Genomic DNA, 14058 nt, shown 5'->3' with positions numbered 1-14058 from the left:
AGCTCCAGATGCTCCACATCCCTGAGGAGCCAACCCTAACCCACAGCCCCAGGAGCCTCCATGGCGAGCTCTGGGTCTTCCATAGCCCTGAGGAGTCAGCTCTAGCCATGGCGAGCTCCGGATCCTCCACAGCCCTGAGGAGCCAGCTCTAATTCTCCCACAGCCGCGGGAGCCTCCATGGCAAGCTCTGGATCCTCCACAGCCCCGAGGAGCCAGCCCTAATTCTCCCACAGCCGCGGGAGCCTCCATGGCGAGCTCTGGATCCTCCACAGCCCCGAGGAGCCAGCCCTAATTCTCCCACAGCCCCAGGAGCCTCGTGCTGCGCTGCTGCTCCTCCGCAGCCCTGCGGAGCCGCATCCCGCGGCCCAGTGCCCCTCACAGCCCCGGAGCCCCCGGGTCAGGCTGCCCTGGAGGCTCCGAGCCCTCAGACATGGAGCGTGGGGATGGACTGGATGATCTCCAGAGAAAGATCGTTTCCAGTCCCAGTGATTCTGTGATTCAGGGATCCTGGGATCCCACGGATGTAACACGCAAACCGCACCAGTGCTAGCTGATGTTTGCATGTTACATAAATAAACCTTGGTCAGGCCAAAAGTGTGACGTCTCCCTCTCAGGATGTGGCTTTATGTCCATCCTGAACGTAAAGCTGTTCATGGAGCTTGTTTTCATTTTGGTCACAAATAAGATTGCAGGATCTGGTAATGTCAGAGCTAACTTTTAAATTTCATTTAAAGGCCAGTTAAGCTACCCTGACAAAAGTACAAGGTTTAGAAAAAGATTGTAAACTGTCTGAAAATAAATTACTTCTCACGTGTATGGACAAGAAGAAAGCATGTACATTAATCTCATTATGTCAACAGACCTTTGAATTACAGGTCTCTCCATTATCTATGAACCTGGTGGAAGAGAATGCCGTGTGAGGTTTCATCATGTGTGGATGCCAGTGATGGTAGCTCAAACAATGCCTTGCACCTGAGGCACGCCACGGGTGTCTAGTCCTCAAGTCTCAGTTGGTAATCAGTAATTAAATAAAATGCATCCAGTGCTGAATCACTTCTAAGTCGGTGCTGATTTTTGTACAGTTGATCTTCCTCCCATCACGCCAAAGGCAAAGGAATTGCAGCTCTCACTCGAGCCAAGACAAGCTGTAATTAGCACAGAGGATATTGTTAATAGTTAAATATAGTTTGCTGCCAGACGGTGTCTAGGCTGATTCAAATCTTCTCATCCTTTATCCAGCATGTTTTGGTTTTACACTGCAGAAGGACACGTAGAGAATTCAACCTGTAAATTCAGATAGAATCTGTGATCCTGGTGCAGTAGAAGGAAGATTACAGCTCTGAGAGCAAGACCAGGATAAAACCTCTTATTCTGTCACTTTGTAATTATAACATTGAAAAGAGTTTGGACTGCTTTCCATATCTGTCTTCTACAGCTCTGTTTAATGAGCTGAGCACAGAGAAGAGTGCAAGAGACAAGGGAACAGTGATTTCTCTGGGGCTTTAAAGCTGCTGGGTTGGCTCTTTTCTCCTGGAGAAAGGGAGGAAAAACCTCCTGAAGCTGATTTCTGCTTGGAGCTGTTGTGCAGTTAATTTTACTGCTATAGATTTATGAGGTATCGCCTAAGATAATTTGTTTTCTATTGTGCATTCCTAGCATGGCTGGAGTGCCAGGCAGTGGGTGTGGGAGCGAGCCTGAGGAGTCAGGGCAAATTCATTTCAAGTCACTGGAACCAACCTAATAAAATGTATTAATCACTGGCTGGCTTTCATCACAAGGAGCTGACGTACGAGGAAGGAATGTGATAAACAATTTGATCTCAGATAAAGGTGGGGAGTGAGGCAGGCTCTTTGTAAGGTAAGCTTATAGAGCTATTTTAGTCACAAGTTCTGTACAACCTGTGATTCAGACCTGGTCAAGCTATTCACGGCACGTTCAGTTTCTGTGAAGTTGAAAGACAGGTTGGGTTTCCTGATCTCTGAGCAGCTGGGGAAGCTTTTTTGGGAGGCCTTTTTCTCCCCATTTGTTTGTTTTTGTGTAGAAATTCCATCACTTAGGTCCACCATGCAGTATAGTGAGATTGTGCCAAGATGTTGGTTTCCTATTCCAGATTTCTGAGATTTTAAGTGGAATTGTATTCCATACAGCCCTCCTGGGATTTCAGAGAGTATTTCCAAGAATAAAGCACAGAAAATTGCTGTCAGCATAGGTTAACTATATTGATGATCCACCTAATCTTTTATTACATAGTTCAGGGCTTATGCTGATTTCATATTTAACATAAAGTAGTCTTTATTTACACTGTCAGTGCCAGCTCAGAGGAGTGATTGTTAGATGCACTAGATTGTAATCTGAGCTTGTCTTGGAGTTGATGAGAGACTGGAGAGTTTTTTATGGGTAGAGAAAACTAAAGGGGAAAAAGAGAAGCTTTATTTTCAAAATGTTAATAAAATTCTGCTTTCTTTCAAAAATAAATCCTGTACTTACAGGCTTTCTTTTTGATACCTTCTGCAATTTTGATACATTAATGTTGTGTCCCAGTTACATTTCCCTACAAAGAAGCATTTTCAACAGTAGTGTGTGCTCTTGGATACTCCATTTTCACAATATTAGGGACCAGCGTGACCTCAAATTGCTTTTGGCCTCTCCTTGATAAGTGAGTGCTGGAGACAAACCAGTGCTGTCATGGGGGCGTCTGATGGTCACAAATACAAAATTATTGTAGAGCACTACTTCCCACGAATCCATAAAATCCATTGAATACTCTCTGCTGATAGTGCTGATCCCGAGGCAGGATGTGAGCTCACAAGTGCTGCATCAGAGAGGAAGAATTTGAGAAGGGGAGCTTGTTACCCTTTATCTCCATGGAACACACTCCACACCAACAGCTCTACACAAAAACAGCAGCAAGGCTCAGCAAGAAAACCCCAGGGCATGGCAACGTAGCTGCTTCATTAATAACAGCAGTATTTGAGTAGCACTTGTGTAATAAAAATTTTATTTCTTACACTGAAATTGTGGCAGTTACAGGATTTTAATTTGGGATGGGTTTTTTGTTTATCTGTTTGTTTGAGTTTTTAAAATTTTATTTTACTGAGGGGGGAAACAATAGTTGGGTTAGTAATAAGTTTTTGTGTTCTGTTTCTGCCTTTGCTTTCTTCTTTCCTGTCAGGAAAACTAGCAGCAATTTTTCTTCTCCACTCCTCCTCCAGGAACCTTTAGTTGTTACTTTGATGCAATATTTACTTACCTGTCTGTGACAAAATGAATTGATTGTTTTTCAAGTTCATATATAAGATCTTTTCCGATAAAATATTTATAGTTTCCTGGGGTTGGGGGGGGTCTTCGTTGGTTTGTACTTTTATTTTGTCTGCCTTTATGGGAAAGGTTGTCTTCATACCATGCTGCCTGTGAAAGAAACATTTGTTTCAGGTGTGTTATAAATCCAGTTATAAACTTGGTCCAGCAATAAACTCGTGAAGTTTTCTGAAAACCCCTTCCTAGCAAGTCGAAAGCTGATATTGATACATTCATTTAAATTCTCTGAGGTTTCTAACTAAAATAATGAAAAGCTTTTAAAGCTCTTTCTTCCCCTTCATCTAGCAATCCATTTGTGTCCAATGACTCTGAATTCCTTTGAAATTCCCCCTTGTTTAGAAGGGCAGTTTGGATCCCAGCTGACCCCTCAGCTTGCACTCGTGTGGGGTTTAATGATTTATCTCTCTGCCCGGAGCGCTCCGAGAAGCCACGCTGGTGCTGAGCTGCCCAGGCCACTGCGAAACACTTCTGGGGATCTTTACACGAAAGAATTCCTGAACATTTCCTGCTTGGTTTTCCACTACTCACTGAGTGTTCCTGGTCCAGAATTTTAGTGGGGTGGGAAAAAGGGAAAATCATGTGGGCTCCCCAGTTTCCTGAGCAGCAGCTCCTGTTCTCAGTGCCTGGTGTCCCTCTGGAGTGGCCATGCCCTGTCCCCCTGTCCCCCAGCTCCTGTTCTCAGTGCCTGGTGTCCCTCTAAAGTGGCCGTGCTGTGTCCCCCTGTCCCCCAGCTCCTGTTCTTGGTGCCCGGTGTCCCTCTGGAGTGGCCGTGCTGTGTCCCCCTGTCCCCCAGCTCCTGTTCTCAGTGCCTGGTGTCCCTCTAAAGTGGCCGTGCTGTGTCCCCCTGTCCCCCAGCTCCTGTTCTTGGTGCCCGGTGTCCCTCTGGAGTGGCCGTGCTGTGTCCCCCTGTCCCCCAGCTCCTGTTCTCAGTGCCTGGTGTCCCTCTGGAGTGGCTGTGCTGTGTCCCCCTGTCCCCCAGCTCCTGTTCTCAGTGCCTGGTGTCCCTCTGGAGTGGCCGTGCTGTGTCCCCCTGTCCCCCAGCTCCTGTTCGCAGTGCCTGGTGTCCCTCTGGAGTGGCTGTGCTGTGTCCCCCTGTCCCCCAGCTCCTGTTCTCGGTGCCGGGTGTCCCTCTGGAGTGGCCGTGCCCTGTCCCCCTGTCCCCCAGCTCCTGTTCTCAGTGTCTGGTGTCCCGCTGGAATGGCTGTGCTGTGTCCCCCTGTCCCCCAGCTCCTGTTCTCAGTGTCTGGTGTCCCGCTGGAATGGCTGTGCTGTGTCCCCCTGTCCCCCAGGTGTGCTGGGTGACCCGGGGTGTCATTTTGGCCTCTCTCTGTGAGTTTGTGTAGTGCTGCCATGGCCAAATCGCCCCTGCCGCTTTGGTGGGTGCTGTTTGAAACCTTTTCCTGAGCTGACAGGTTTTTGTGTCTGCCTTCTTTCGGAGCTGCTACAGCGCATTTGTGCCCTGCGATCAAAGGCTGTGCCAGACGCGTGAGGAGGGCAGCTCATGGCGGGGACTGTTCCCGTGTCTGGCTGAGACAATGAATGCATTTTGCAAATGATTCCCGCATCGGTTGCAAAAATAACGACGGCTTTTATACAGCAATGAACTAGTGCTTGTTGAGGCTGAATTATTATCGGACGGCACACGAGTCACGCAGGGGCGCTCACACGGGCTCGGAGCAGGAGCTGGCAGCGCCGCAGTGCTCGCGAAGGGGATGGGACACTCGGGGAGGGAGTCGCTGGGGACCGGCCGTGTCCTCGGTCGCCGCTGTCGCGACAGTCGCCGCTGTCGCCGCTGTCGCCGCTGTCGCCGCTGTCGCCGCTGTCGCCGCTGTCGCCGCTGTCGCCGCCGGCCGCCCCGCGGGTGCAGCGGGAGCCGCCGCCGCCAGAGGGCGCCGTGCCCGCGCTGTGCCGCGCTGCTGCGACCGGAGCGACGTCCGTTAATCACACCATTAATTACACCATTAATTACACCGTTAATTACACCATTAATCGCACCGTTAGTTCATTACAACAGCGACCTTGGCTGCACCACACTGCCCAGGACTTACCTGCATTTGTAAGGGCCGTATCACACTGCTGTTGCCGTGCTTTAAAATGTCATCATAAAATCCCAGAATGGCGTGGGTGGGAAGGGACCTTAAAGCTCATCCCACTCCACCCCCTGCCACGGACAAATTCCGCTCTCCCAGCTGCTCCAAGCCCCATCCAAGCTGGCCTTGGACACTTCCAGGGATGCAGCACTTCCAGGGATGGGACAACATCCCAGGGATGGTGCACAACCATTTGATTTCTTTGATTTGTCATTAGACTTCTTGTTGCAATCATAAGATGAAGTTACCAACACTTTAGGAGAATGTAAAACAATTATAAGGAACACGGTTTTTTTTGGGAAATATGAAACTTTTATCATAATTATATTATGAGATTAATTTAGGCCTTTTTGTCGCAGTGTTTTATGTGTCCATACACAAACAAGCTGTGAGACCCCAGAGAGTAAACAGACAGATGTGTACACATTAATGCAACAGAACTGCCCCTGTTTATTAACCAGATAGTGCTGGGGCAGTGGTCATAAGTAAAACTACAGAAGTACAAGCCAAGGAGACTTGAAAAGTAATTCAAATTTTCCATGCATGCCACATTTGGAAACCCTGAATCCTGTGAGTTCAGCCATTGTCCCAGTTGTGTTGAGGTTTTAGAAGATACTCTTTGCTTCTGTTGGCAGATCTCTTACCTTCCCTCCTGAGTTATAATACCAGGAGCTACAAACTCCAGCCCAGATAGATGCACAAAGAGGGAAAACAATCATGTGCTTGGAGCTGGGGATGTGTATTTCCAGCTCAGGCTCACTGTAACCCCCCTCAGAGGCTCAGGGCAAATGCTCTGTGCAGGGATGGTTTGCTGGAACACGCTCTGCAGTTTGTTGTGCTACAACAATGAGGGTGCCTGGTCAACAAATCAGGAGGCTGAGAGAGAACCCACTTCTATGCAGATCACTCCACATTATGAAGATGTAAAGTAAAAATTAAAAAACACAAACTAGAAAAGGGTGGTGTGGAGCCATGGGCAAATGTTGGCATACATATTGCTTGCATTAGGAGCAGCAAGAATTATTGTCTCTGCAAGTCAGCCTGGTGCAAAGGATCACAGTAACAGGCCCAGCTACTGAGTTATTAGCTCTTGCTTTTATAAACAGAGTTCTGGCTTACAGCAGCCTTTCTAAAAGTCAGTTTAGTCTGGATCTTCCTGAGAAGGCTGGGCTGGTCTGCTCACAGGGTTGGCTGCCTGTAATCTGGTCCATTTAGAAAACAAACAAAAACTACTTTATTCAGGACTTAAACAATAAAGTTATGATTAATCTGATGATGCCAGAAGGCTGGTGATGCTGAAACACTAAATGTGTAATGTTGTTGCAACCACGATGAATGCTTTGTTGTAAAATGATCTTTGTGTATCATGGGCTTATAGTGATGGATGTTGAGTGGCTGAATTTGGGAAGGGCTTTTGTGAAGCGTGCTGAGATCTTGCAGGAAACGTACTGGCAATTTTTTTTCATGTCCCTTTAGGTCTGAGACACATCAGAGTGTGTTTTATTTTTTCACTGTAAATATTATAATGGTGCCAGCAATGCACTATTTACTGCTTTTCATATGCGTGAGAATACTAAACATATGTATTTCTAAAGGAAATTCCAGAAGAATGTAAAACTGGCTTGTAGCAATAATTTGTAGGTTTGTGTCCATTGTTTTCAGGAATATGTAAATTGTTACATTATAGAACTCACTTTGAACCCTGCTGCATAATTAGCTGCACTAAACATCAGTATTCAATTTGGGAAATCTGTAGCCAAGTGTTTTATTAGAATTTCGTGGAAAAGGAGAATGTGAACAAAACCATAGAGCAAATGATCTGAAATGCAGTTAAAAATAATGAAAACCAAGCACCAGCCACATAAACACACCAGATGAAGACACAGCAAATGAAGATCATAAAAAGTAAAGTGGAATAAAAATGCATAAAGCCATTCCTCAGCTGAAGTAAATGGGCACATCTGCACCAGGAGTGATGGAACCGTGGTCATTGTCATTTGCTGAAGGGCTGCTCTGTGAATTTTGTTAAAAGGCTGATGGTTAGGAGGAAATGCCATTACCAGTAATGGCTTTTTGGGCAACTGGTTGCACAGGGCTCCTGCAGAGATTTGGTGACGAATGTCCTGCAAATCCAGCTGATTTCAGCTCGTCCCAGTGTGCTCCACCCTGCTGTGGGCCAGCACTGGGGCCAGGGACGTGCTGCAGTGCCAGCAGCATCCTGAGCTGCAGGAGCTGCCGTGGCACCACCCTGTGCCCGGGGCTGGGGCACACAGCCACTGCTGCCAGCCCGGAAAGCCCCAGGGAGCAGCAGGACACTGCAGCTGCCTTTGCTGGGGAGGAGGCTCCAAGCACCCAGTGGGTGTGATCATAACCCCCCCAATCCCCGGAAAACCAAGGCAGGAGTTAATAGGGTTACAGTGGCTGGAATGTCACGTACTCACCTGTACAAATCCGTGTACTCACATCTCCTTGCTCTGTGTTCCAGGTGCCCCAGCTGTGACATCCATGCTGTGCCATCACTGCCATCTGCAGTGCTCCAAGCCCCAGCCATTTTGAAGACCTGGTGTGAAACCCACTTGTGCTTGTGTCTCAGCACAGTTCTTTTGAACACAAATAAAAGCCAGGGTTGTGGCAAGCACATTTCTCTCTGTGCACCTTTATGAAAAATCCTGAGAGAGAAAGAAATGTGCTTGTCATACAGGGTGCTTGAAACGTGGGCTCAGGCAGCTCCATCTGCCCATCTGGTTTTGTGCCTTACTGCTCTCACTTTCATGTGTGTCAGCTCCCTCATGCCTCTGCTCACAGTCGTGTTCAGCTGTGCAAGAGATCTTCCTCTGCCTCCTTCCAGACTTTCCTTTAAACATGTGCACAGAAAAATGCAAATCCTGACCAGCTTCATAAAGAGCTGTGAAAGAAAGTAGTAACCCTGCCCTGAGAGGTCCTTGCACGGGATCTCTGGTCAGCTGGAGCTTTGAGAACCTCACTTTGTGTTTCAGCCTCCTGCAGCGGGGTGGGTTTCAGGATGTGTGAGCTGGATGCTGCAGAGCAGGGCTCAAGGGAAGAAAACACCATTACTAATAAAGTTCTGGTAAGGGCATGGCCAAATTCCATGCAGTCAGCTCATTTTCCCCGTGGGGAGTGTCTGGCTGCCTGTGCTGTCAGTCACTGAGCACAGGGAAGTGCTGCTAGAAACCAGGGGAACATGGAAGATGGATGAGGCACAGCAGAGGCCAAGGAGCTGTGCCAGAGCAGGGACACGTTTGTGTGGGCTGCTTGCAAAAGGCCCGGCCAGGCATTGTTCAGGAGAGAGTGAGTTCAGTGAGTGCGGGCTGCACGGGGTGAGACAAGAGCAGGGAGATCCCAGCCGGCTTCCCACACTTCACCTCCTTCTGCCAGGGTTGCCTTCACCAGCAGCTTCACCTCCTTCTGCCAGGATTGCCTTCACCAGCAGCTTCACCTCCTTCTGCCAGGGTTGCCTTCACCAGCAGCTTCACCTCCTTCTGCCAGGGTTGTCTGGAAGCTGTCTCGGAAGCTGGCAGGAGGGAGCTCCTGCCCGAGGAGCAGTACCTGCCCGCAGAAGGAGGAAGGTCAGTACTGGGTGCAGCAGGAAGGACTCAGAGCAGGATTTGGCCACCGGAGAATCAAAGGGAGTAAATGACATCTCCTCAGTACCAGCAAACCTATGGAAAGGCGGGATGGGAAAGGCAGGAGGCAACGAGAGAAAGAAAAGTGGAGATGATGATGATGATTAGCGCTGTGCGACCGAGGGAACACTTAAAGGCGCGGTGGAGAGGCAGTGTGGGACGAGGCAGAGGAGGAGGGAGCAGTGGATGGGGAAGGGGGGAAAGGCGGGATCTGGGCACGGCAGAAAAGGCCTGAGCAGAAGGGGTGAGAGCTGGGCAGAGGAGCGGGGCGCTGACGGGGCTGCGGGCCGGGAGTCCCGCGGGAGCCGCGCGGGCGGAGCGCGCCCGGGATGCTCCCGGGGAACAGCCGCGTCCGGGCCGGGAGCGCCGCTCGGATGCGCCGGAGCCGCGCGGTCCCAGCCCCTGCCAGCGCCAGGGGGGTCGGAGGGGGAGCGGGAGAGGGAGGGAAGGAGGGAGGGGAGCGAAGGGAAGCAGCGAGCGGCGCGGAGCCCTCGGCATCCAGCGGCAGCGAGCGCTCCGGAGCCGCGGCTTCCTGGAAGCGGCGCCCGGCTGGGCGGCGATAAGCGGCGATAAGCGGCGATAAGCGGCGGCTCTCCGGCCCTGCCGGCCGCCCGCACCCGCCGCGACAGCCGCGACAGCCGCGACAGCCGCCACGGCAGCGCAGCCGAGCCGCGCTCCGCGCCCGCCGGCCCGAGCGCAGGTGCGGCACAGGTAGGGCACACCTGGGCACACCTGGGCACACCTGGGCACGGAGAGGGGCTCGGGGGGCGCGGGGCACCCGCTCCGCCCGCGGGGGAGAGCTGCGCTGCCGGCAGGGGACAGCAGCTGGCGGGGACACGGACACCTGAGCCGGGACTCGGTCACCTGGGGGATGCGGTCACCTGGGGGATGCGGTCACCTGGGGGCTGTGGTCACTTGGGGAGTGCGGTCACTTGGGGGATGCAGTCACCTACGGGACTCAGTCACCTGGGGGACCCGGTCACTTGCGGGGCTGTGGTCACCAGGGGGATGCGGTCACCAGGGGGATGCGGTCACCTGCGGGATGCGGTCACCTGGGGGACCCGGTCACCTGCGGGGCAGGCGAGCGTCTGCGAGCGGGCAAGCCTCAGGGATGCCAAGGCTCCCGCAGCGGCTGCACCCTCGCAGAGAGGCTCGGTCGCTTTTTGTCCGGGGTGAAGGCATTCCCGGCAGGAAACACCCCGGAATCCCCGGCCCGACAGCACCTGGCTGGAGCAGGTGGAACAGTGAGAGGAGCAGGAGAGCTTTGTGCCATCCTGTCGAGTTTGCCTTTTGGAGGTGTTGTTGCATGAGCTGGTTATGTTTTAGTTAACTCTCTTTGTCTGTGCAAAGATTACATTTTATTTGCCTTTTTTTTTTTTTTTTTTTTTTATTGCTTATTCGTGTAAATACAAGTTGAGGTTTTGGGTCACAGCCCAGTTACGTTTTGATTCAGACAGAGTTTAATTTCCCCTTTTAAAAAGTGTTTTAAATAAGTTGGGCCATATGGAAGTAGAGTTGTTAATCAACCAAAGAAACTTGAAGAAGTTTGAAAAATAAGGTTATATACTTCTGGAGCCATTTCTTGTATTGAACCAGCACCAGTACTCAAACTCCTGATTCAGTAATTTCCTTTGCTGGGATCAAGACTTAATCTGCCCATACCTGTGTTTTCACAGCTGCAAAATGGGAGCTACACCTATTGATGAGGTGCTTACTTCTTTTTTTTTTAAGACCTTAATTAAAAACAAGAAAAGCAGAGGAAGATAATTTGCAAGGGTAGTAAACAGTGCAAAATATGTCTGAGGGAATATTGCATGCTGAATGGAGAGGCTCACCACAGATGCTGTGGCTGAAGGAGTGTGCAGTGAGGAGCTCCCTCTCTGTTGTATTCCTGGGTCATGCAGCTCATCCCTTCTCTGCTCTGAATCCTGCACAGTGAATGACACAACACCACGTGTAGCCGTGCAGGAAGAGCTGCACAAACCCTGCCAAAATGGGCTGGAGCTGTCTTGGAGTGGCAGGCCCAGCCTCCTCCTGCCCCAGGTCTGGAGAGGAACGTGTGAGATGCAACACGTGGGAGCTGGTGGTTCACGTGAAGCTGGCAGCATTCCCCCTCCAGTTAGAGCCTGGATGCCTCTGGGGGAGTGAAAGGGCTCCCCTGAGCTGCCAGGACCCCATCCTGAGCCAGGGCTCCGTCCTGGAGGCGCTCAGAGCTGCAGGGTGCTCTGTCAGCAGCACGGGCCGGGGGAGGCCAGAAGGGAGTGATGGAGTTATGTAATGGATTCCCCAAGGACAGGGGATGGTTTCCTTCTGTCAGGACAAAGAGCAGCTGCACAGCTGCTCCACAATGTTCTCCCCAGCCCTGGGTTCCTGTGGAGCAATCCAGCAGGGAGCTGGGATCCTGGAACAGCACATCCACCAGTGCCACTTTATTCCCTTCCAAGCCAATTCTTCCCAAATGCTCCTTTGCAATATCCCCATAAAGAGTCTGAGCAATGGACCCGAGCCCCTCTGGCTGGAAAGGGAAACCAGGCTCAGTCTGTGGGGAGGGGTAAGTTGAGATCCTCACGTGTCTCAGGGTCTGGGGAGTGGCAATGTGGGGTTACAGAGCACCTGGACAAGGCAGAGGTTCTGGGTAGAGAAAGTTATCCAAGATAAAGCAAGGGAGGGGGAGCTGTCTCAGAGGGGTTATTAATTGGTTCCATTTGGATGAAATAAATAGAAAGACTGGAATTGAAGGAGATAATTTGTGTAAAATAGTAGGTTTAATATTATTTGAATGTGCACACTTGATCTTAGCCAAAAGGCTGAGAAAGAGGGAACAGACAGAGCTGAATTATCCCGACTGTTGTTGGCCAGCACAGGATATTTTGGAAGGTGACTAGCTGGTGACAATCCAAAGTTACAGACAGTGAGTTGTGCAAGGACAGCAGCCAGCCTTTAATGGCTACAGGTGCTCGGGGCCCTGGCTTCAGTTCCCGTCCTCGGATGTGCCTGCAGAAGCACAACAGGGACATACATGAAATACCAGGTTTTATCCACTTCTTTCAAATTTCCATCTCTGCTGCCAGTTTATTCTCCCCGAGGACAGACTGTTTTAAACCAGTATGTCTTCAAAGATAGAATGACTGAAAGCTATAATTTTTATTCAGTTCAACTTTTAAGGGCAAAAACTTGCTTTTCAGACAGACAAGGTATTTAATCACCAGTAATCCAGATCAGAACACTGCGATGATCTTGTCATTAATACAGAAATACCCTAAGTGTAGTTAGCAAACAGATTTATATGTAACTGCTCTAGATGGGAATTTAGCTGTTTCAAATTAAATAATAAAAACTATTTAATGGAGAACAGACGCAATTATTATTGGGACAGTAACTGTGTCAGTGACATTTTATTGCTCGTGTTCTTTCTGTGAATCCATCTCTGATCTGCTTGATGAAGTAGCAAAAATCTACTTCCATTATTTCCATAATGTAAAATCTATTGGTCCTCGAGAGCTTGAAGAGGCCAAGGCTGCGTGTTTTGGGAAGAATTTTGTCACTGGAAGGGTGCTCAGGCCTTGGCTGCCCAGGGAGGGTTGGAGCCCATCCTGGGGGTGTCCCAGGTGTCCCTGGAGTGGCACTCAGAGCCCGGGGCTGGGCACAGCTGGCACTGGATGTGCTGGGGGGGTTGCAGCAGCACTGGCCCTGTGGCTCTGGGGGGGTGCCTCGTGCTGGGGCAGAGGGGCTGTACAGACAGGCCAGGAGTGAAATGGGGATGATGCAGCAGCCTTTGTGCAGTGCTGGGAGGTAAGAGAGCAGCATCAGTCCTGCTCCACTGCATAGCAGAGTTATGCCTGTGATCAGGGAATGAACCTTGCTCCTCTCAGCTGGATAATTTATTTATTTCACACTGTAGGAGCAGCAGTAGCAAAGCACTCATCATTTTATTTTAAAAAATCCCTGGCTTATAGACTGTGTTCACCATGAGAGTTTTGTTGAAATGTTTTAAAACTTGCCATTTTAAGCTATGCAGAAATGCCCGTGGCTGCTGCTCTTTGTGCTGGGAGTCAGGAGGGGTGACCTGGTTACGTGAGCTCACAGATCTCTCTCTGCCTCACGTTCTTGCAGGCAGAACAACAACATAACTTTCTTCTTTCAGGATAGTTAATGTTCTGGCCCAGAACTACAGCACCAGATGTGTTGCCACAGAAACAATTTAAAGGGAGAAGGAATTGTAAGCAAATTGTCTTTCTTGTGGAAAATGTTTGAGAGCCTCTCCTTGATTGCCTTGTTTCTATCTATGTGTGTGCACAGCAGAGAACAAGGGACAATTTTGCTTTTGTTTCGTACATCTGCTATTGGTTTAAAATTCTCTATACAGGGTTGAAAATTGAAAAATATTCTATTATGGGCATGACTTATGTACCTCAGAGACATTTTTTATTAAATCCTGATTCACTTTTAGAAACTTTTTTCCTTTAAAAATGTGCTGTGTGCTAGCTGATTTACTTACCTCCACTTGCAACATGCTTTGGAAAATATTTCCAGTCACAGTTGTTTCTGTGAAAGTAAGAAAACATTTGACTTTATAGTTGTCCCAGATTTGGGTGCTGAGAATTAGGATCACATTCTCCTTACTACAACTGACATGCTGATGAAAAGAGGGAATGTTTACAGGAAATATGTTGATCTAATTTTGCCTAGGAAGCCTTAAAGTAGCCAAAGCCCTTGATTTTAGCTAGTGTTTCTTTTTCTCAAAGCAGCGGATGCTCTATTCAACACACTCTTTTCTCAGCTGTTATGAAAATACTTGTCTGAACAAAATGCAATGTGAATTACGTTAATATGTCCTTTTGACATTTTTGACCGCAGCATAACATCTTTATCCTGCATTCTGTTTGGGGAGAGTAACGAGAGGAGCATCCAGGAGGGTCCCAGCCCTGGCAGGACTTTAACAAGGTCACAATCCAGACATAAGGAGCTTTGTTTCCACAGTTCTTTGTGCTTCATGCAGTCGGGAG

At 49.5% G+C, this 14058-nt stretch overlaps 1 protein-coding gene across 1 annotated transcript in view; it reads left to right on the top strand.

Annotated features, from left to right (window-relative positions):
• The first annotated feature begins 9663 nt into the window (after window positions 1-9663).
• Window positions 9664-14058, top strand: part of RIPOR3 (RIPOR family member 3) — a 41642-nt gene continuing 37247 nt past the window's right edge. Inside the window, exon 1 of the mRNA XM_077786973.1 lies at window positions 9664-9763. The gene's annotated coding sequence lies outside the window, so the exon portion shown is untranslated. The remainder of the gene's footprint in view (window positions 9764-14058) is intronic.

The sequence above is a fragment of the Lonchura striata genome, chromosome 17 (genome assembly GCF_046129695.1).
Source record: "Lonchura striata isolate bLonStr1 chromosome 17, bLonStr1.mat, whole genome shotgun sequence".
Taxonomy (NCBI): Eukaryota; Metazoa; Chordata; class Aves; order Passeriformes; family Estrildidae; genus Lonchura; species Lonchura striata.
The sequence above is the reverse complement of the archived record's forward strand: the minus strand, read 5'-3'. Positions and strand labels throughout refer to the sequence as shown.